The sequence below is a fragment of the Stigmatopora argus genome, chromosome 5 (assembly GCF_051989625.1).
Source record: "Stigmatopora argus isolate UIUO_Sarg chromosome 5, RoL_Sarg_1.0, whole genome shotgun sequence".
Lineage (NCBI taxonomy): Eukaryota > Metazoa > Chordata > Actinopteri > Syngnathiformes > Syngnathidae > Stigmatopora > Stigmatopora argus.
Genome location: NC_135391.1, coordinates 16,757,459 through 16,782,297, shown reverse-complemented (window position 1 = coordinate 16,782,297; position 24,839 = coordinate 16,757,459). Strand labels below are relative to the sequence as shown.

The 24,839-nt window shown below is 39.7% G+C and overlaps 1 protein-coding gene across 1 annotated transcript in view; it reads left to right on the top strand.

Annotated features, from left to right (window-relative positions):
• The window catches only part of lzts1 (leucine zipper, putative tumor suppressor 1), a 195,198-nt gene that overhangs the window by 127,919 nt on the left and 42,440 nt on the right, over positions 1–24,839 (top strand). The window lies entirely within an intron of this gene.

Below are 24,839 nucleotides of genomic sequence, written 5' to 3'. Positions count from 1 at the left end.
CATACAGTTGGTCTTAACATTTAAACATTTGGCAGCATTTTTAAGTAACACCACAGCATTTCAGTTAGATTTAAATTCTGATGTTTCAATTTTCAAGCGTAGTATTTTTCAAGCATTAGTATTTTTGAATTTCTCATGTGGAATTGTATGCAATTTTTTACAATACTATATATTTTTACCCATTACTACTTTAACCTTCCATTGCATGGTTGTACAGCAAGAAAATTCCTCATAAAACTAACAATTCTTTTTACTACGTGTGTTCTGAGATACATTTACAAAATGGACATTGCTGTGTCCCTGTATGCACATTATGAAAATTCCTGGCAATCCAGTAATAATGGGCTGTGATAACTGCCAAATCATTATTGGTTTAAAGCCCCCCTACCCACACACATACATACGCAATCTATGAAAGCTAACCAACAGTAAAATTCTATATTTTATATATAAATGGTTTTGAAAAAAAAGTATATATATATATATATATATATATATATATATATATATATATATATATATATATATATATATATATATATATAGATAGATAGATACCAACTATATATATATAGTTGGTCTTAACATTCAGACATTTGGCAGCATTTTTAAGTAACACCACAGCATTTCAGTTAGATTTAAATTCTGATGTTTCAATTTTCATATAATATAGATATATATATATATTTTTGTTTTGTTTTGTTTTTTTGTTCAAAACCATGTAATAAGGGTGTGTAAATAGAAAGGAGAAAAGCATACACCTGCAAAAGCTGGCGTTAACGGCGACACGGTCATTCAAAGGCAAGGGTTGACACGTGGGAGGAAAGAATTGCTTTTTAAAGCCATGTAATGGCTGTTTCCCCATGAGGCTTGTTGTGGCCACTCTCATCTCACGACACCAACTAATGATGCTGCTCAGTCATCCAACAGTCCCACTTTCTCTCAGTGCCCACATGTGCTGGCAATGCACATCCTTTGCAAGGCGCTTTCAACTTCATCTTTTTATTCCTCCTTAAGAAGAATTTGGGTTTTGATGTCAACATACAGTGCAAGTTGCGTGCCGAGGCAACATAAACAACCACGGTATTTGATTCCGATTTGGACACTGTGGCCAACGGTTAAATAGTCATGATTTATAAACATTGGAGCTCAACTGCGTTCGCACAGTAGCTGCAAGCGACTCGCATCCGACTTAAATTGGAGTTAATTAACAGCCTGCTGCATCTCGTACCGAAGCAAAAAAAGCTTTCTTGTACACAAGTATCTGATGCATGGCGTTGCTTTTGATGACTGTCTCTTCAGGAATTCATAAATTATGTGCTTTTAACTGCTTGGGATGATTATTTATATTCCTGCTTTTGATTTTCCAATATTGCAATCGTGAAAATAATTGCTTTTCTGGCTGTGTCTAGCTTCCTCTTTAGAAATATCAATTCTTATTGTTTATAAACAGTGGATTTAGGCTCACAGGTGTCTAATGCGTTTGACTGAGAAGGACAGCAGTAGATTATGTTTCTGTGCCATTGATGGCAATAGATGTCTAGCAGGAATACACTACTGAAAAAAACATACATTCCGTATATATTCATTAACTTTATGATACGCATAGCAGTAAGCATCCCTGATTTTTCGAACCAATATTTTAAAGGAATATAAAACACCTTGATCATGAGCTTCCCAGTGGAAAATACATATTTTTTCTGATGATTAGTGATGAATAATGCACACAAAGCTGATTCTTTCCAGAAGTAGGTGAAGTCACCATTACCAGACATATTTAAACGCCTTTCCTATTTTAAACAATCAAATCATCTGAGATTGCCCCGTTACTTGTTAATCGTCGTCTGTACTCTGCATTAATCACAGCTTTGGAGAGAAATAAGCTTTAATGCACCCCAAAGATCAAACATTTTATAAGTAAGTCTCAAACGGAGAAAGCCGAAAAAAAAGCGACAGGTTGAACAGGTACAGAAACCATAAAGAGTGTGTGCCTATTTTCTTTGCTACTTTTCAACATACTTGAATACCTTGTACCACTGTTTTTCATATGTGGATGATTTACATAAGTATAGTTTTGGGCGCATTTGGTAGCTTGCGTTGTCTTCGGACCAAAATTCAGATATTCAATTTCTGCATTTTTGTCCCCAAAATTGTTCATCCCTGCTATAAATATCTTTAAAAAGGGAAGGTGGGAGGGTAAATCCTACAGTTCCGGACAGAAATCACCCTCCCTTTCCCAGGGCAGACGTAGTTGCAGGGGTACTCGGACGTTTTGTCGAAAGACGTTTGGTCCCCGGACGTTTTGTCGAAAGACGTTTGGTCCCCGGACGTTTGGTCCCCGGACGTTGGGTCGACCGGACGTTTGGTCGACCGGACATTTGGTAGAACGCACTTTTGGTAGAACGGACGTTTGGTAGAACTGACGTTTGGTAGAACGGACGTTTGGTCCCCGGGTTTTTAGTGTGGAAACCAGCTCTCAAAATTATAATCATAAGAGAGAGAGAGTAAGTTTAATATCTAAATATCTAATATCAAAATATCAACAGTAAACTCTCTGTCATAATTTGACAGCGAGCGAACCCGGCGACCAAACGTCCGGTCGACCAAACGTCCGAGGACCAAACGTCTTTCGCCGAAACGTCCGGTCACGAGTTGCAGGGCTTCAATTCGAGTGAGATTCTATTTAATGCCAGTTGTCAAAGGAAGGTAATGATAAAAAAGAGCGTTCAGTGAGGCAAAATACATGCACACTTACACTCTGCATACAAGTGTTGGATTTTGGGTTGGCCATTTGAAAAGAAGCTCAAGAGGCATAAATCTGTGTTCATCATTGCAGTATAAGATGTCTACAGACTGACGTTTTTTGAGTCTTTGGCACTAACCATAAAACCTAATTTTGATAACAGTACATTTATTTGTTTCACGTAAAAACCAGGCAATTAAAATGGCAGCTGACTTGGGGGTCCTGATCCACGGAAAACAAATTAATCAAATATTCATGGCTGCCTATGTTTGAGGTTAAAAAACATAGCAGATCAGCAGTTCCTTAAGGCGACTCAAGAGGGTTCTTATGCAGGAGTTTCAAAACAAGCAGCACAATTTAGGCACATTTCCGACATTTTAACCTCGCGCGGCAATGTAGCCGTGAGACAGCTTGAAAAGGGAAGTAAAGTGCTTTTACAGCAAAGAGAAGTGCTTGGTGGCGGCTGGCTAGGCTTGTTAAATGTACAGCCAAAGTGATAGCGTTGTGTGTCTGCACAATTTAAGCTCCACAGATAGAAATGCGTAGGTCATGCATCTGCATTTGGGGCTGTTGTGTAAAAACTTTAAAGCACTAACTTGTTGGCGCTGCTTTTGTAGCCGCATCCCTGCGTCGCTTCCTGTGTTCAAACTCCAAACCAATGTTTACTCTCCTCTCCCGGCATGTGAACACTTGTGTGGAAACAACTGAGCATGTGGATATGACGAAAACAGGATCTTGATCGTGTGTGTAAGTCAATTAAATTAATTTACTTTTTTTATACCAGTAAAAGCACATGAATAAAACTCCAGGCACGAGGGCCAACTCCAGCTCACCTCTTATCTTAGTTGGGCCCATGCGTGACCGGACGTTTGGTCGCCGGACGTTTGGTCGCCGGACGTTTGGTCGCCCGGACGTTTGGTCGCCCGGGTGAATATAATTTTGAGAGCTGGTTTCAACAGTAGTTATTAAACTCTCTCTCTCATGAATATAATTTTGAGAGCTGGTTTCAACAGTAGATATTTAGATATTAAACTCTCTCTCTCATGAATATAATTTTGAGAGCTGAATTCAACAGTAGATATTTAGATATTAAACTCTCTCTCTCATGAATATAATTTTGAGAGCTGGTTTCAACAGTAAACTCTCTGTCATGTTGTCAAACGTCCGGCGACCAAATGTCCGGCAACCAAACGTCCGGGCGACCAAACGTCCGGGCGACCAAACGTCCGGGCGACCAAACGTCCGGGCGACCAAACGTCCGGGCGACCAAACGTCCGGCGACCAAACGTCCGGCGACCAAACGTCCAAGTACCGGGCCCATGAATGTTAAAACATGTGCTTCGACTTTGTGTTTCTCATGAAGGGTGTTTTCTTTTTCTTGAGTTTTTGTCTTCAAAATAAAATAAATGAGAAGATATATTATTTTAAATGGAAACAGTTTTTTAAAGGATTTTTAAAAATTAAGACTATTTAAACATGTGATTTACCTTTTTTTGATGAAATATTTAAATATAGATCAATTTCTATGATTAAAACAAAAATTCTGGTCTATATATATAAAGCAATTACTGTTTTAAAATATTTGACTTCATTTGAATGCATCTTGTGACAGCGTCATAAAACTCTCATAGTTATAACATGATCATCACTTATCAAGAATCAAGTATATATATCATGAATTAATAATAATAATCGGACATAGGCTTTGTCATCATCATTGACTCGACAAAAGCCTAATTGTCATCATACCCAGAAACTGCGTATGACGAAATTGGTAAAATGCTCTTGATGAACCTTAATTTCAATTTTCTTACCTTCCTAACTTATTTCACTTGTCTGATTTGGTGAAGTTACAATAACCACAATTACTAATAACATCTGTTATAACCATTCATTTTTGTTAATAACATGAGTCATGACTATCATCCTATTCTTATGACGCTGTCATAAGAAGCATTCCACTTAAGTACTTTGTCCAAAAATGAATGATAGGTTAAAAAGTAATATTTTATCTCTTTTACAGAAATATTTTCCTTCATTCATTCATTTTGTGAAATGCTTTAACCTCACAAGGGTTGCGAGGGGTTGTGGGGCCAACCCCAGCTGACTTTCGCGCACGAGGTGGGGGACATCCTGAATCGGTGGCCTGCCAATCGCAGGACACGAGGAGACAGACAACCATCCACGCTCACACTCATTCCTAGGGGCAATTTAGAGAGTCCGACCAGCCGACCATGCATGTCTATGGAATGTGGGAGGAAACTGGATTACCCAGAGGAATCCTACGCTGGCTTTGAACCCAGGACCCCGGAACTGTGAGGCCGACGCACTAACCACACAGGCGCCGAGCCACCCCTTTTACAGAAATACTTTTTTTTAAATGCTCCAAAAAAAGAACATTTACTATTCAAATAGTTACAAATTCATTTGATAATCAATGAGTCGTCCATCGATGGCAGCCCTAATCGGCAGGCATAATAACATTCAGAAGTAAAGCAGAACTAACTTCGATGTGGCCCTCAACACAGATAAGTTTGACACCTCGTAGTTAAAGTTGTTCTTTTCTTTCGTCGCCATTTCCAGGCACTAAATGGTACGAGAGAACATCGGCGAAGCTGAACATTTGGAGAATAAGAATAAGCGTCAGGTAGCTTCACAATTGATTAATGAGTCAGTGGGATAACGTCGCTTATCAACATTCTGCACGTGCTGGTAACCGAAGGTTTAGCAGGGCTGGGAATACTGCAATCGCACTCGGCTTCCATCGGAAATCCCATCACTGTACGTATTCAGTTTTTTTAGTGGGGTTTCTCTCGTCTTTGAATAGCACACAGACTGCTTTTACCCCGATCCAATTGGGCTATTCTACCCTCGGTCGAATAAAGAAACAAATAGTTTTGTCTGAAAAACAATGAAACTTCTCTGCGTTTTTTTAAAATCTATTTTAAATTAGCATTAGAAATGATGAAATACAATCTTAATGAGATATTAATGAGTATGTAGGCAGCTGAAAAACATCCTGGCTAAAATATTTCGTGATGGATATGCTTAAAACAAAGGCACATTCGCAGCTGACGCACCTGAATGTATGAGACCATCTTAGACTGATCCATTTTGATACGCTTTGTGGATATGTTGCTTCTTAATAAATATGGATGCCTTGCTACATTGGCTTGCTTAACCACTATGACACGAACATGGCATGACAGTAAAAGAATAATCATTTTCATTGTCATTAATTCCCACTATTAACAAAATGTGTTTCCTTCATTTCCATCATCATAGTGAACATGAAGCATGTAGTGGAGAAAGGTGGTTTATCGCACTACAGGGAGCAGTTTTAGGTGACATGCAGTTCCATAGCAAAAGTGATGAATTTTTTTAATTGGGTGTGTTGTAAAAAAAAGTTTTGTAATTTCTTATATGAAAATAGTGAGCATTGTTGAGCACATTGTCCCAGCTACTGTAAAATTTATTCATTCATTTTCCTACCCCCTTATCATCACACGGGTCCGGGGGTGCTGGAGCCTATCCCAGCCACCTATGCGCACCAGTCGCGGGACAGGTTTTGTAATTTCTGATATGAAAATAGTGAGCATTGTTGAGCACATTGTCCCAGCTACTGTAAAATGTATTCATTCATTTTACTACCCCCTTATCATCACACGGGTCCAGGGGTGCTGGAGCCTATCCCAGCCATCTATGGGCACCAGTCGGGGGACACCCTGAATCAGTGGCCAGCCAATCATGGAACACTAGGAGCTGAACAACATGGTGTAACATGCAAACTCTACACCAGGGGTGTCAAACTCGGGTTGGTTCGCGGGCCGCGTTAAGGTCAACTCGATTTCATATGGGCCGGACCATTTTAGATACAATATTTAGATTTTTTTTTATAAATGGATTAAAAGCCCTAAATATTCAGTTTTTTATAGATCTAAAGCAATATTTATTTTAGCTTTTTTTATATATTTTTAGATTTTACAAAATGATTTTTGAACTAAAACACAGAAAAAATGATTAAAAAATTACTATTATTGATTTAAAAGGGGGGAAATCAGGAAATGTAATATATATCTATACTCTTCATTCTAAAACAGAAAGTCGGCACTCATGATTTATTTTCCCGGGCCACACAAAATGATGCGGCGGGCCAGATTTGGCCCACGGGCCGCCACTTTGACACATGTGCTCTACACAGTGAGGTTCGACCTGGCATCAAACCCTCGACCGGAAAACAGTGAGACCGACGTGCTAACCACTAGACCAAGAGTAAAATTAATCAATTAAATTTTTTATTCCTGAAACCATGCTCATCTTTACCTTTTTTAGAATTCAAATGTTATGATAATACATCATAATAATAAATGATATAATATATATTTTGTAATGACAGCCCATGAGTAGCCACAATTTTAAGGTTCATACACTTTTTGAACAAACTAGATCAGCAAGGTTTTATTTGTATTACGCATAATTACCACACATTTGCCACTTTTGCCAGTTTTACTAAAAATACAAACTTACTTCATAACAGAAGAGGCAACCTGGAAAGAAAATAGACTTAACCTTTAAAAAAAAAGTGCACACGTAGTTTATTAGCTTTCCAGAGTAATTAGCTCAATTAACACCCTAAGAACCGCCACTACGTTTAGCCAAAGCAGCAAAAATCACAGTCACAGGTGACAGCGTGAGGTTCACTCAAGCAAAGCAACGAACACAGATGAATGCAAATCATTCATTCATTGTTCTTCTGTTCCATTCCATTTCCACATTAACAACCCTGTTTATTGATGAAATATCTCAGAAGCTGCACTCATGATTCGGCTGTCCTTGTCACTTCTGAGCAACATTTTAATCAAAATCTTATAAATGGTTCCTGCTTTGAGGTCGTTTGTGGCATAAAGGAAAAATACCATGATATAATAAAAAAATGAAAAAAGAAAGGTGCCTCTTCACAGCAAGACTCATGGATTGCAGGTTAAAGCTCTGACATTGGTGTTTTTCTGAAACCTTTGAATTCTACAGGACATAAAAGTTTTTGCAACATCACTTTGGAGACAAAAGCAATAATCCTTTAGACGTCTGAGTGGTCTGAAAACCTTAAAAGAAATAATATTCATTTTTCTTAAATGTGCACAGTTTTTATGCTTAACTTATTTATTTATTGTGAGAATTTTAAAACATAGATGCTGAGTAATTTAAGCCTCTTTTTAAGAAGGCCTCCTTCCCAGTGCCAGGGGAGGTCGCGTTAACCTTTGAAAGAATGAGTATGATTGACTATCCCCAAAAACTGTGCGAGGCAACACAGGCGTATTTATCAAACCTGAGGTTCGGTTACTATTATCACATCAAGACAAATTGCCATTTATCTTGTGGCTGACAAGTTAGTATGTCAAACAAAGCAAGAAATCATCTGATATAATTCGATTATCACTTTATTAGTTTGCAAGTTAATTACAAATCTAACTTTTGGCAGGTTCGCACGCTTTCATTGTTTTATTCAAACCCGTAAGTAAGTGATCACTCGTGACCTCGTATACATTTCAAATGAGCAGATAAATGCTTTTATGTTATAGTTATATAAACCTGCGTGGGTTTTCTCCAGGTACTACGGTTTTCTCCCACATTCCAAAGACATGCATGGTAGGCTAATTGGACATTCTAAATTGTCCCTAGGTATGAGTGTGAGCGTGAATAGTTGTTTGTCTTCTTGTGCCCTGCGATTGGCTGGCCAGCAATTCAGGGTGTCCCCCGCCTCTGGCCCAACGTCAGCTGGGATAGGCTCCAGCACCCCCCCCCCCCCCCCAATTGAGGAAAAGGCACTTCAGAAAATGAGATGAGATGATATGAGACGTCATTATGAAGTATTTCACATTGAGATGTGTTGCTGTATTTTGTGCAGGCGCAAAGGTCGCCGTGTCTTTTTTCACCATTTCTTTTTGGTGTTATTTGATAAGCGGTTACATTTTTGACAGCAGTCACAATGCTTGAATTGCCACTTGTCTCATGTATGCGTTATTTCATTTTGTAGCATTTCCCCCCCAATTTATATTGCTTTACAAGTTCTTTATGTTTCAGGTAGTATTTATATTTTCATTTGACCTTTTTCCCCATGCAGACAAATGACATTCGCTAGTAATCAAAAAGTGTGTGCGATAACATAAAAACATCTAATCGTAACAAACTCATTTCAATTCACATAATTGGACATCTAGTATCGTCAATGACACTGAAAGACCTAATTTTAAAAGGCATTGAGAAAATCCTTTCTAAAATCCCAAAATCAACATCCATTTAAACATGCCATTGAAATTTTGATGAGATGAGATGTTTGTTCTTGGTTACTGATAAATAAATAAAAACACTGATCCCCAAAATGCTATTTATACTCCAGTGTGACTTGTATATATAATCTTGGCCATTCTTTGGCTACTGGAATTTATATTGAAGTCTGAGTTATAGTCCAAAAAATATGGTGTATACTGTAAACTATATTTTTTGGAGTATGTATGTTTTTCTTTTTTGGGGATGATTTTTTTTTAAAGATCTTAGTGTTGAATCAGTGTAATACAATGTTGCAGTGTATATTGAATTGGATTGGATAACTTTATTCATCCCGTATTCTGGAAATTTCATTGTGACAGTAGCAAGAGGGTGAGAATGCAGATACAGGAAAGGCATGGTTACACATAGTTACAAGTTAGACAGTACAGTCGCAAAGGCCGCAGAACAACAAAGCAAAAGCACAAATTACAAAGCAAAGCAAAGTAAATGGGATCATTAAGAATCACCAACTCAAATCATTAAGACAGAAAAGCAGCAAAAACACAAAACGAGCAAGAGTGGACGGAGCTACCGCCACCGGCTGCCACTTGAATGGCGCCATCTTGGTTGCGGTAGCAAAAACGGATACAGACTCAAGAAAAAGACGTTGTAAAGTTGGATAAAACTGGTACCACACACAGGAAGTCTTCCATAAGATGGGGAACTTCTGCAGACTGTGACTGAGGTTGAAAAAATATGCAGAGTCACTCTTCCAAGCTTATCCGCAGAATTCCTCAGTGGTCTGGAGCTGAAGACAACAGTAGCAGAGTAGAACCCCTCGACTCCGTTTCAGGCCTGGTAAGCGCCGACAGCTCTTCCATCTTATCCCATGATGGAATGGTTGGTCTGAAGCGTTGCTTCTTCTCCCGGCACTTTTGTCCAGCTCCGAATTTCCAGCGGCATTGAGGTGTTGCTCCTTCTGCTGCATATTGTAACAGCTAGTCCCATGTGTATGACAGCGTAGGCATGGCTGAATGGTTCCAAAAAAGAAGTAGCAGAAAGAAGCCAGGCTAACAGAACAAAGAAAGTTGTAAAAACATTAAAGTATAAAGTACAAAGTAAAGTAAAAAGGAATGTATTAAGAAATATTAAAATGTAATTAAAAAAGATAGAAGGGCTGTAAAACACAAAAAACAAATAAGAGTGGACAGAGCTACTGCCAATGGCTGCCACGTGACGCGCCATCTTGGTTAAGGCATGTAATTGGCAAGACTGTTTTCAGACACCATGTGCAGTCTAATTTTCCACTGCCAGGCATATGTATTTACAATTGGTTGGTTTACATATTTAGTTTTGCTGATTGTAAACGAGTTGGGGCAGGCATTATTCTACCCCACAAGGGCCTGAGGCTCTTGGTTTTTAATTAACATGTTTTGTTTTTCTTTAGCATCCCGGTGGTCATGTGTTTAGCATGTCGCCCTCACAGTTGTGAGATTGAGGGTTTGATCCCAGGTCCAGACTGTGTGGAGTATCCATGTTCTCCCCGGGCTTACGGAGGTTTACTGCGGGTACTCTGGTTTCCACCCACATCCCAAAAATACTCACAATTGCCCCTAAAAATATGTGAGCGTGAATGGTAGTTTGTCTCCTTGTGCCCTGCGATTGGCTGGCAACCAATTCAGGGTGTCCCCCCGCCTTGGTGCCCATAGTTGGATGAGGTAGGATCCAGCACCATCCACGACCCTTGTGAGGAAGAAGTTTTCTTTATCATTATAGGGGGAACAGTTTCGTATCAGGCTACTAAATTAATCACAGTCCTTTTTGGCACTTAATTTTTTCCATGTAATAAATGTCAGTGACTTACCAGCAATAAAACTAAATGCACATCAGTGATCCATGAGTGGATTGAACTGCTTAAACAAACGCGTCACATCCTTGAGATGAGATCGGTTGACAATGCTTCTGGGCTCAGTGATGTGCACATAACAATCATAATTGCTCTTTTAAACAGGTTCACAAGTTTAATTTTGAACATATTGACCTAATTTATTACGCTTCCGCTTTAATACTGAATTGGGCACTCATTTAATTACAATGAATTAAAAATTAATTCAGTGTAATTTCTGGACAGTAAAGTATACCTGACTATAAGCCTTAACAACCTAATTTTAACAGATAATTTGTTTATATTTAAACATCAGTACACTATGAACTGCCGGTGTTCACATTGTCTTATGAGATAATTACGTCAAAAGACTTTAGCCTGTAAAAATCGTTAAATAAGCCATACTGGACTAAAAACCACAGGGTTTGAAGTTGGAGGACAAAAGTAACAGTGTGAAGTCCGGTTTTAAATAATAATTATAAATAAACCAAAAAATCTACATTACAGTGTTATTACAGGTTATACCCAGCATTTATTTTGAAATTTCTCATGGACATCATTTGAAAGTGACCTAGAAATCCACCCAAATCCTGGAAGTGACCTGGAATTGAACTTAAAACAGCAGGAATTGACTGAATAAGCCAGGATAGGCCCATAATAAATTAGGACTGAAAATCAACAGGAAGCGAACCGCATCAGCGCCACAATACTGGTACATGAACAAAATTCAACAGGAAGTAAATTCCCCAAAATTAACAGGAGATGTGCCCCATAAATGCGATACATTCAATAAAAGATTACCATGCATAAATTACAAAAATAATGCAGTGCAGTTCAGTAAGGTGGTGAGAAGCGTGAGGACACTTGACACAGTTGCTAGAGTAAGGGAATTGAACCCAGAAGCCCTGGTTTGGGGCATAACTACTACACACCTGAGTCAGGCTGCCCCATAACCTATTAATGGACAAAATCATCTCAAACTGTTGTAAACTGGACATTCTTTTACATCAATGAAAAATAAATGAGAAGCAATACTAACAAAAAGACACAATAATTTAAAATAGGGAATGACAAAGGAATGTACATCATGTATATTATTAGGCAACAGTTTTGCTTGTGTGGCTTGCAGAGGACAGCAGACCACTTGAGATACAATTCCTTGCTCCACTCAATTGTCGGGGAAAAAAAATGAACGTCCAAAAGTAGTGGGCAGAGGGATGAAAGAATAAAGGAACGGCAGGAACAATGCGGTATCGGGAAAGAGAGCAGGACTCAAGCTCTCGGAACTGGGCGACTTTGACTGTGCCAAGCACATGTAGTAGTGGTTATTGATGGAGCCATCATATCAAATCTGAACATCTGTAATGAAATTCTTCTTATTTTATTGAATTTAGCAATGGGATTGCATCTCTCGTGCCGCTGTGGTCTGGCCTTCAATGGAAAGCCACCAAGCACCCTATGACGGGTATGTGCACACATCCAAGCCCTCCTTTTATGATGCGCATTAATACTCTTTGGATGCTATTTGTTACTCACCACTGATGCTGCTATATTGGCAATTAGACCTGCAGATGTGGCAACACTGTTCATTTCATCCCAATTTAACCATGCCACTGATGATGCTAGATGCCGAGTCCATTTTGACTGGAAGGCGTGATTAAATGTTTGTATAAATAAAGGGTTTATTCACAAACACTTAAAAAAATGTTAAATTTACTGTGAAATTCTGGCAGAATATTGTTGTTAAAATAAATGTATACAATTATGCTTCAGTGATAGTACATTTTATGATTTTTTTTATGGAAATGGATGGTTGAAGACCGTCATCTTCGCATTCTAGCAAGCCAAGTACCAGGCCGGTTGGAGGAAATACTGTGCGTATAATAGGTTCACACACAAATGGTTACTTAGAAATTAAACAACTCTACCGACGACTAAAACTAAACTGTGCTGTTAGTGCAGTAGTCAGTATGCTCAACTGGCATTAACTATGCAGCTTCAAACCCCAGTTGGAGAGGGAGGAGATTAAGAAATAAAGTGCAGTGATCTCACCATTAAACCTTAACAACTTTTAAATTAGTTTGCTGTAAAATATAAATTAAAATACAGCTCTTTTTACAATAGTTTGAGTTTTACAGTAGACCTTGTACAATTTTCTGATCTTTTTAATAGTTCAATTTTGAAAACCGTAGTATACAGGATTTTCCAGGGCTTTTGAAAATGTCAAGGCCGCCAATTTCATCAGAAAGTGAATTTAGTTCACTATTTTTGAATATATTCTTCCTAGATAATGCAAGATCCAAACACGAACACCAAAAAGGCCACCAGTGTATGCCTACAGTCGTTGCCTGCTGATGAAAGTATACAACTAACAAAGGGGCAGGAAAATGGGCCTGTGTGTTATTAAAACAGAATGGAGAATGTGTATTATCTAACACATATATCTGCATTATTCATTATAAATATAGGACGGTAACTGAATATTTCATTGGACTTGGGTTCATGATCAGACTGTTCCAAGGGGAGGCGCTCAAATCCAAATTTGCAAAAAACGAAAACTGAAAACCAGGAAAGCGAGAAAGCAGAGACAGACTAGAAAATTCACTTGACAGGTTTGGTTATCTTGAATGCTAGTTGTCTGCTGACTCTTTTTTTCATTGATAAATGTAGCAGAACTAGGCTATAATATCACATAGCCATACATTTAGGAGGGAACTGGCTAATAGATGTAGTCCAGATCAAGACAAACTTTTTGGTCTACACCACATGTGTCAAAGTGGCGGCTCGGGGGCCAAATCTGGCCCGCCGCATCATTTTGTGTGGCCCGGGAAAGCAAATCATGAGTGCCGACTTTCTGTTTTAGGATCAAATTAAAATGAAGAGTATATATTTATATTAAATTTCCTGATTTCCCCCCTTTTAAATCAATAATTGTAATTTTTTAATCATTTTTTTCTGTGTTTTTAGTTCAAAAATCATTTTGTAAAATCTAAAAATATATAAAAAAGCTAAAATAAACATTGTTTTAGATCTATAAAAAAAACTGAATATTCAGGGCTTTTAATCCAGTTCTTTTAATCCATTTATAAAAAAAATATCTAAATATTATATCAAAAATGGTCCGGCCCACGTGAAATCAAGTTGACGTTAAAGCGGCCCGCGAACCAACCCGAGTCTGACACCCCTGGTCTACACAGTACTCATCACGTGTGCATGTTTATTATGTGCACATAGTGAAAGCATCATAATTCCTGTGTCCTGTGGTGATTTCAAATGCTGTGGGTGGATTTTTTTTTTCAATTTACAGGAGCATTGCAAAACTTGGCAAGTCAGAATATTTGAATTTAGAACGGGTGACCCATCAGGCTCCCTGCTTTAAATACAACACAGAGCAGACCCTGCGGGATTTTTTTTCATCGTGAATAAGATTTTCAAAATATTTAGTTCACGTTTAAAGCAGAGCCTGTGAGGGCCAAAAAAGTATTTGTTTAGAAACAGCGAGAACGAATTGGCAGTGAGGGATTTTTCAATGCTTTCGATGGTGGTATACAATTCAATCCATTTAGATTGGCCGGGGTGGGGCGGTATGGGGGGTCAGTCAGCATTCAATCGCTGCCAGCCTCTCCCATTTCAGATATCAAGTGTTTGAAATTCTAACAAATATTTGGAGGTCATACAGTGTATGTAGTTAGTATGTGATACATCGCTGAGTAATCATGAGTCCTTCATAAAATTATTATCAACTGTAAATGCATATTTTTAGGTTTTATATTAACATGATTTTCTACCATTAAATTTGATTTGTCTTATAGAATAAAACATGAAGCGAAAGTATTTACTAGTTACCTTGTGACATCAAAGTTCAAGGTCCAAGGCGTGATTTTTGTTTGCAGCGAGCTACAATCATAGATAATTGATACAATGAACAACGGATGTATTGAAAATAACCACCCTTGCGAAAATGATAACTCCCTATCTTTTTATTTTTCTTTACAAGTGATAATTTTGGAGAAGCAAAGATTCCTCCCAAAGCCAGCGTTAGGACAAAAAAAATCATAAATTCCATTTGTGCTGAGTGTTTAGAGGTTCAAAATTCAATCACAATGTACCTCCATTACAGTGAGCGAGAGCTTCCCTTCACTGTGAACTCTGCACAATAACTTGCACCCCCCGCCTCCCTCCCCATCAATTAGAAAATTACCCCTGTGTATGAAATACTGTTTAATGCAGTGCTATATCAATTACTCTAAAACAAAGTTTTTTGCTGTCCAAGCACATTTGCTGCAACTGTACAGATGCTCATATTTATTCATTGGTGTTAACAGTCCTATCAAGGCTGAATGGAAATCATATGAATTATTGTCCGAGAACAAGTTTGAGATGACAGATAAGTAAATCAAACATTTTTGGAAGAATGGCATCATGGTGACGGAGATTACGAACACTGATATGAATTAGTGGCTATTAAGGTGAGATCTTTAAAGCAGGTAAAATGTTATAGTAAAATTTAGCCTGACTAGAAATAGGAAAGTTATCTCTTTTAAAAATAGTTTTGAAGAAAATGCATTAATCCATGTCACATTTCTGCCATTGCGGGTGATAGACGTCCATTCTATCTTAAATAAGAGGGTTGGTTAATACTATAAAAAAATAAGAAATAAACGTTTACAGTGTTACTTAATTTAAATTAGAATTTTTAGTTTTTATTTACATACCCAGGGAGCAGCCTGGTGGACAAATGGTAAGCGCATCGGCCTTCACAATTCTGAGATCGAGGGTTCAATCCCTGCATGGCTATACTCTGGGTACACGGTCGATTGGTCGCCGGTCTTTTGGTCGCCGGTCTTTTGGTCGCCGGTCTTTTGGTCGCCCGGAAGGTAAGTGATAATTACCATTTAAATCGTTGCTCAAATTCCCTAAATACAAACTGCAAATTACTATTTAGTCATACTTAATGCCCTATTAATTATTAGGCTAAAGAAAAGCTCCAAATTTCCCGGACTTTTATTGTTTTTTGTTGGAGAACTTGTTAAGACCCTGACTGACGTACCTTCCTAAGGGGACAACTCATGTACATACAAACTCTTAAACACTCACACGTCGGCTCAGTGAAACTGCTCATGGCCATTTTTGGCTTTTATTGATGCGTAGACCGTGTTGTTTTACCTTGTTTTGTCGCCGGTCTTTTGGTCGCCGGTCTTTTGGTCGCCCGTTGTCGCGGTCGGGGCGACCATAAGACCGCGACCAAAAGACTGCGACCAAAAGACCGGCGACCAAAAGACGGAGACCAAAAGACGGCGACCAAAAGACAGCGACCAAAAGACGGCGACCAAAAGACCGGCGACCAATTGACCGCACACGCTATACTCTGAGTACTACGGTTTACTCCTACATCTCAAAAACATGCATGGTTAGTTGGTTGAACTCTCTAAATTTCCCCGAGGTTTGAGTGTGAGTGTGAATGGTTGCTTGTTAGGCAACCCTTGTTAAGATAAGTGGCACGCAAAATGAGTGAATAACATACCCAAATGGTGGTTGAGTGGGTTGTGTCAGGAAGGGCATATGGCATAAAACCAAATCTGCCAAATTTATCATGCGGTTTTGCTGTGGCGACCCTTAAAGAGATAAGCCCAAAAGTCAGTCACAGTTTATTAAAATTTTATTGATTTATTCATCATTCCAAAATAAAACATAACAATGATTAATACTGCGACAAGGTGTCCCCGGCCTCATGCCCATTGTTGACTGGGATAGGCTCCAGCAACCCTCGTGACCCTTGTGATGATAAGCGGAACGGTAAATGAATGAATGGTTAATGATTAATCGTCAAAAATATAGTAATATAGTAACAAAATGACGCCGTCACGCGGAAGCCAGTGGCAGTAGCTCTGTCCACTCTTATTTGTTTTTCGTATCCTTCTATCATTTTTTTAAATTACATTTTAATATTTCTTAATACATTCCTTTTTACTTTACTTTGTACTTTATAGTTTTTACTTTAATGTTTTTACAACTTTCTTTGTTCTGTTAGCTTGGCTTCTTTCTGCCACTTCTTTTTTGGAACCATTCAACCATGCCTACGCTGTCATACACATGGGACTAGCTGTTACAATACGCAGCAGAAGGAGCAACACCTCAATCCCGCCGGAAATTCGGAGCTGGACAAAAGTGCCGGGAGAAGAAGCAACGCTTCTGACCAACCATTACATCATGGGGTAAGATGGAAGAGCTGTCGGTGCTTACCAGGACGGAAACGGAGTCGAGGGGTTCTACTCTGCTACTGTTGTCTTCAGCTCCAGACTACTGAGGAACTGTGCGGATAAGCTTGGAAGAATGACTCTGCATATTTTTTCAACCTCGGTCACAGTCTGCAGAAGTTCCCCATCTTGTGGAAGACTTCCTGTGTGTGGTTCCAGTTTTATCCAACTTTACAACGTCTTTTTCTTGAGTCTGTATCCGTTTTTGCTACCGCAGCCAAGATGCCGCCGTTCAAGTGGCAGCCGGTGGCGGTAGCTCCGTCCACTCTTGCTCGTTTTGTGTTTTTGCAGCTTTTCTGTCTTAATGATTTGATTTGGTGATTCTTAATGATCCCATTTACTTTGATTTGCTTTGTACTTTGTGCTTTTGCTTTGTTGTTCTTTCTAATCACCCTCTTGCTACTGTCACAATACAATTTCCCGAATACGGGATCAATAAAGTTATCCAATCCAATCCAATTATGAACAATATTTGATTTTTTTTTTAAATGACCAGAAATTGTGATTTGTCCTTTCATTGGTTTAAAAGTTGGTTAAATTAATTGCTTAAACAAAACTTTTAATTAGCTATCCACTGAAGTACTCACTGTCCATGAAAATGTCAAAATACTGTTTTTGAACAATAACTTGTCTGAGTTTTTCGTCAAAACTTTTGAATGAAGGTGAAATTTTTTGACATGTCAACGTTTTTACAATGTAATTTCCTATTGAATCTAAACGAATCAAAATCAATTGTAGGTATCCAAAGAATGGGTACCCTGTTGCCCAAAAAATTGGTGAGTTACATTGCTATTATAAAGGGTATATCTCTGGACCTAAATAAATATTTTCTTTATCCCAGTCAGTCAAAGGATTTGTCTTTGGTTGCATGGACAGAGGTGACTTGAGTTAAAAGGAAAATCCACCTGCAACATAAGGCAGCAGCTGGTCTCACATTCAATTTGTGTGTAACTGCACACCGTTTGGACTATCCGAAGCTTGTGTACATTGTAGAAGCATTGAGGCATGGAAGAAAAAGGAGGGGGAGCAAAAAGGAGGTGGGTTTGTGAAACCAGGGACCTAATGTTGGCTGAATGATGGGAGTACAAAAGAAAAACAACAGGAGCAAAGCCAAATCACACTTCTACCCTAGTCGGAGTGAAGCTCCAGGTTTGTATGTGCAACGAGCTTGTTAGCAGGACAACCACAACGCATACAAGCAACAAGGGCCAACCCCACAGGACCCCTCATGCCCCTTCCTCCAGCACTTGTAGGCTGAAAAAATCCAATGTCGGGTCCAAACATCTCCTCGTACAAGCACTCGAGGTGATGGGGGTAGGAAACAGAAGAAAAGATGGGGGGAGAATATAAAAAATGAGGGAGGCACAAAGGACAGGTGGATGAGAAGATGTGAACACTGACATATAATGAAGAATGAAACTGAGGAAAAGGAAAATGGAAAGCAGGGGGAGGGGTATTGTTTTAGCTGCGGTGATTGAGATGCCGTTCGTGTGCACGTATGTGATTATTAGAAGCACAAGGCAGATAATGTGTATATTTTAAAAAAGATGATAAGGAAATCTGCCAGTGAAAAACACATTAATATTGCTCTTTGTTTTCCACTGAGTCAATCTGCAGAGCTATGCTTCTCTCTTTCCACAGACACATTCGGTACACCTGCACACTGTTTTCTGAATTTATAGAAGATTTAGTGGGTTGGGGGAAAAAACATCAAAGTCTCTTCTCTGAGCAAATTCTATGCTTTTAGGACTTGTACAGGATACTAAAGTACAATCACTATCTCAGTGGCAGCAATAGGCTGTGAATGGCAAACGTAAGTTGTTTTTAATTCTCGTCTCATTTCATCTCATTTTCTGAAACGTTTTATCCTCATTATGGTCGCGGGTGGCGCGGGAGCCTATCCCAGCTGACTCCGAGCCAGAGGCGGGGGACACCCTGAATCGGTGGGCAGCCGATCGCAGGTCACGAGAAGACGAACATCCATGCACACTCACATCCATACCTAGAGGCAATTTAGAGTGTCCAATCAGCCTATCATGCATGTTTTTGGAATGTGGGAGCAAACCGGAGTACCCGGAGGAAACCCACACAGGCCCAGGGAGAACATGCACACTCCATCCACACAGATAGACATGACCGGTATGCCAGGTAACTTCAGGCGAAAGGCGGACTAGACCCTACACTTATCGCCAGCCAGTCGTAGGTCACAAATAGAGACAGATACCCACTGGCACTCACAAACACTCCGCCACCGAGAGGCAAACCACTACAACCTCAGGTGCCATTGAGCTCATATCAAAATTCTAAATAACATTTTATCACATTCCTGAAATTTGTAAACAATCAATTAAAATTGGAGAATTTTTGTAGTCAGACCACCACCACTACACCATCATTAAGCTTATATCAAAAATCTAAAGAACATTTTATCACATTCCTGACATTTTTGTACAGTCAGAGTAAAAATTCAGAACACCACATTCCATTTTTTATTCATCACTATATTAATAAATACCATTTTATATTTTAGTTAATAAAAATGATTCATGCTATTATTTTAGATTCTATTCTTTTACATGATTTATATGATATATTTTGATGGAGGCGGGGGTGTCCCAGTGGATGAGTGGATAGAGTGTTGGACTCAGTTCTGAGATCGAAGGTTCATTCCCAGCCTTGGACTTCCTGTATGGACTTTGCTATGTTCTCCACAGACTTGCATGGGTTTCCTCCCTACATCCCCAAAACATGCAGGGTAGGCTGATTAAACACTCTAAATTGCTCCTAAGTGTGAGCGTGAATGGTTGTCCGCCTTCTTCTGCCCTGCGATTGCATGGGCACCAATTCAGGGTTTCTCATACATTGAGCATATCGCTAGTTGGGTTAGGCTCCAGCACTCTCCGTCTACCTTAGGATAAGCGGTAAGGAAAATGAGTGAATGATATTTTCGTGGTGCAGTGGTTCTGATGCCTGACCAGAGGAAATCAGTCAAAATAAAGCCTGCGCCATAGTTTATTGCTCAATGTGATGAATGTTAATAGTCCAAAAAGAACTAAAAGAAATGGGTATTCCTTTGACTTTTACATATTATTTTCATAATAGTGAACGCCCTGTGGGAGGGCGGTGATGTTCTCGTGCTAATATCCAATATTGAATTTGTTTCGGAATTTAAGAGGGAATCAAATTAAAAGATGAGTGTTATAACTAAAGTATATACTCCTTTCCCTAATGCAGTGCTTCTCAAATAGTGGGGCGGGCAACGCCAGGGGGTGGCAGAGCGATGCCAGGGGGGCCACAAAGTGACACCTGGGGGCTTGTGACTTAAGAAACATACCTTTTGCCAGAGTAGAATAATGTTTCATTGCACAAACGTTGCTCGCCCTATCCAAAATTGCCACCATTATGCATTATGCACACTGCTGTTTAAAAAAGGAGTCCTTGTCACACTTCCCAAAAAATGTTCTGGTGTCCAATCAATTTTCTGTTGTGAATTCAAATGAATCTAATGGTAGAAGATGTCCAATTCATTTGGACAAATAGATTCGCCAATGGTAGCCAATGTGTTAAGCAGTATCTGGCCAAGCCATGATAGAATTATTTACATTAAAGTGCGTGTTGAGAAAAACAATAAACAACATTGAGAAGAAAACCAACAGCATACACAACATCATAAAATAATATAGATGACTATACATGAGAGATAGCTCTTCATTAAAAGTGAACGCACAATGTAGTGCACATCACCAAGTGATGCATTTATCACAAATGATTACTCGCGCCTTCTTGGGTGTCTAGCTCCACATCATGATGAGTGCATGTTATCAAAAAGAAATCAGCGGAAATATCTGTGAGTTGGAAAGGAAACACATGGAGGGGAGTGAACATGTCATGGAAAATATGATTAATTGATGAGGTCAAGTATGTTGAGTGAAATGACAGTTGCAACTAATGGAGGAAGCTAATAAGACGGTAATGGACAAACTTGATTGGTTCTGAAGGAGGCCAAATGCTTGCTATCAACAGGAGAGCTTTTTTTAATGGGAGTTTGCTTTTAAAGGTCTGACGAGAGGCTTGGATTAAGGCTCCATCTTTTAAAGTTTAAGCGTTTCGACGACAGTACTTTGAGGAGCAAACAATCAAAGGGCTTGGCCTTCAAACACCCAAATCCTAGTCGGATTTCTGCCCTCAACTATTCATTTTAAAGCTAAATAGCCTCTCGATGCCTATAAGCATCATGCACAAAAGGGAATATATTGCCCATGTAGGATGGAGCACTGTGTATATACTATTTGAGTTATGGATTAAAAAGTGTTGTTTCTTTTGGCTATCTTCTTTCATCTTCAGACAGCTGGGACACGCCATTGATAGGCTACATCAGGGGTCTCAAACATGCGGCCCGCGGGCCAACTGCGGCCCGCGGGACGATAATTTGCGGCCCCCGTCTTAATATGAAAGATCGATTTTTTTTTTTTTAATTTTTTTTTTTTTTTTTTTTTTTTTTTTTTTTTTTTTTTTTTTTTACCCCTTTCCCCATGATGGCGCCGTTTAAGTGGCAGCCAGTGGCAGTAGCTCTGTCCACTCATGTTTTTCTTGTTTTACAGCATGTTTTACATGAAAAATTAGAGGGAACATTGACATGCACCTGCTTGTGGCAGGTGTGATACTGGTGTGCCGATAGCGAGCAATGATGATGTCGTGACCGGATGATTCGCCTAAAGACGTTTCGCCGACGGACGTTTGACAGACGGACAGGTCGTACTAGTGTTTGTTAGTTTAATGATTAAATACAAATACTAGTATTTGTATTTAATCATTAAACGCTGTTTTCAGCTGGATTTGACCGAATTTGAGAGCATTTTGAGCCGTTTGGCGAATGGACGTCTATAGACGTTTTTTTGCCTCCATCGCGATATCATCCAGTATTTGTATTTAATCATTAAATGCTGTTTTAGGATGGATTTGACCCGATTGCTGTCATTTTACGGCTCGGTTCTGCTACATCTGCCTGCCCAAGAGTGCTTATTCCCGGACTGCCATTGATGGTAGACGAACATTGATTTTTACTATAATTTGGACAACACCGGCGGCGGGCCGGATTAAAAATCCTAACGGGCCGTATATGGCCCGCGGGCCGAGGTTGAAAAACTTGTACACACACGATCCGGCGGGGCGAGCGTTCGAATCCCGTTTCGGCGAAACCTCCGTTCGGCCGAATGAACGTTCGGTGGAACGTCCATTCGGCGACCTGCCCGTCTGTCAAACGTCCGTCGGCGAAACGTCTTTAGGCGAATCATCCGAGTACCGATGATGTCGCTCACACTGGTACTCAGTGCGCTCAGGGAGGTTGTCTTTCTGCTCAGACCAACAAAAAATTAGAGGGAACTTTGGTTCGGAGCTGAATGAACCAATCACGGTGAGGTATACGGCTCTGGAGGGCGGGACATCGGCCGGGCTGTCCAGTGCCTCGGTCACTCACTCATTCATTCCTCCAATCAGCTGGGCGGAGGAGAAGCCGTGAGGCCGATCCCTCCGCTCGGCGCGCACACTCCTCCGCTGCTCTCAGCATAGAACTGAATGAGGCGCTATGATCCGTGATCCAGCCTGTGTCAGTGTCTGTAGCCATCTCCGCGATTGAAACGGAGAGCGAAAGTGCACATGCGCCACAAACCCGTGCGACTGAATGTGAAAGATCAACCCGAGACTCATTCCAAGTGGAAAAACATATTACAGAGCCCCAGAGATGTCTCTTCAAAGCCTGCCGTGAAGAGAAAGGTCGGTGATGAGCACAGACAGTTTCAAGAAAAGTGGGGAGTGCAATATTTCTTTGTTGAACACAGGGGCACCCCGACGTGTCTCATTTACACTGAAAAAGTTGCGGTGCACAAGGAATACAATTTGAAACGTAATTGTACTATGAGACATGCTGAGGAGTACGAAAAATACCAGGGAGATGAGAGAGCCAACCAGGTTGCCAGTCTTAAAACACGTCTTCTGAGGCAACAGGATCTCTTCAAGAAGGCTACCAAAGACAGTAATGCAGCAGTCAAAGCTAGCTACGCCGTTTGTGAGTTGATTGATCCTGTGCTAAGTGATCCCAAATGGCTCATGGACTTGGCTTTTCTTGTTGATATCACACATGAGCTTAATGTACTGAACAAGAAGTTACAAGGCCAGGGGCAACTTGTCAGTGCTGCCTATGACAACGTGAGAGCATTCTGCACTAAACTTGTGTTATGGAAAGCCCAGCTCTCTCAGACAAACCTTTGCCATTTCCCAGCATGCAAGGCTCTCGTGGATGCAGGCACACCATTCAGTGGTGAGAAGTATGTTGAGGCCATTTCGAAGCTACAGGAGGAATTTGATCACAGATTTGCAGACTTCAAGACACACAAAGCCACATTTCAAATTTTTGCGGACCCCTTCTCCTTTGATGTGCAAGATGCCCCTCCTGAGCTTCAAATGGAGCTCATTGACCTGCAGTGCAACTCTGCACTCAAAGCCAAGTTCAGGGAGGTGAGTGGAGAAGCAGACAAGCTTGGGCAATTTTTGAGAGAGTTGACCCCCAGCTTCCCTGAACTTTCCCGAAGGTTCAAGCGGACCATGTGCCTTTTTGGGAGCACATACTTGTGTGAGAAGCTCTTCTCCACCTTGAACTTCAATAAGTCCAAGTACAGGTCCAGACTTACTGATGAGCATCTTCAAGCTCTACTGAGGGTCTCCACTGCTTCCTCCCTCAAGCCAAATGTGACTATGTGAGAAGAAGCGCTGCCAGGTCTCTAGCAGCAAGGAGTAGGCAAAAGAAGCCGTGTTCAGAATATTTCATGTTCAATGTTCCATTCAAGTTCAGAAAGTTAAAGGTTAAAGAGCTGTTAATACAGACATTTGAAACGGAATAAAAATAATTCATTTTCTCTACTTAGCCAGCCAGTGTATATCTACTGTATGCTCATTAGTATTATTTGGTTTTATATTACTGATTGATTTATTTTTTATTCATCTTTAAGTTAATTTATTTAATTCATTATTTTTTGTTAAAAAATAAAGATATTTGATAACGTTGGAAAGTTTTATCAGTGCTTTTCTTGTGGAAATCCTGATGCGGCCCAGTCTCACCCAGACTCGGCCTCTAGCGGCCCCCAGGTAAATTGAGTTCGAGACCCCTGGGCTACATGAAGCGACTCAAGACGGAATGGAACTAAAGAGAAAAATGTGGGGGGAGTAAGGTATGAAAATCTAAAAATCACAAAGTAGTGTATTCAAATGACAGCGACATGCTCTGTGTGACGGAGCTTTAAATTCAATCTAATATTCATTCTCACTAACTGTCTTCTCTCATTTTTCACTTCGTATCTGCTTGCCACATGTGAGTACTGCTCCAGGCCTCTTTTAAAACACAAGTTAAACTCCCTTTTAAAAGACATTATAGGTAATTTGCTGAGATTGTAAAATGTGACATATAATTTGAAATGTTAATATTTTAATATGCATCTGGGGCATATAGAATCAAAATGTTGAAAGATTTAATAATCATCAAAATTTCTATGGCATGTTTAAATGGATGTCGATTTTTGGATTTTAGAAAGGATATTCTCAATGCCTTTTAAAATTAGGTCTCTCAGTGTCATTGACGATACTAGATGTCCAATTATGTGAATTGAAATGGGTTTGTTACTATTAGATGTTTTTA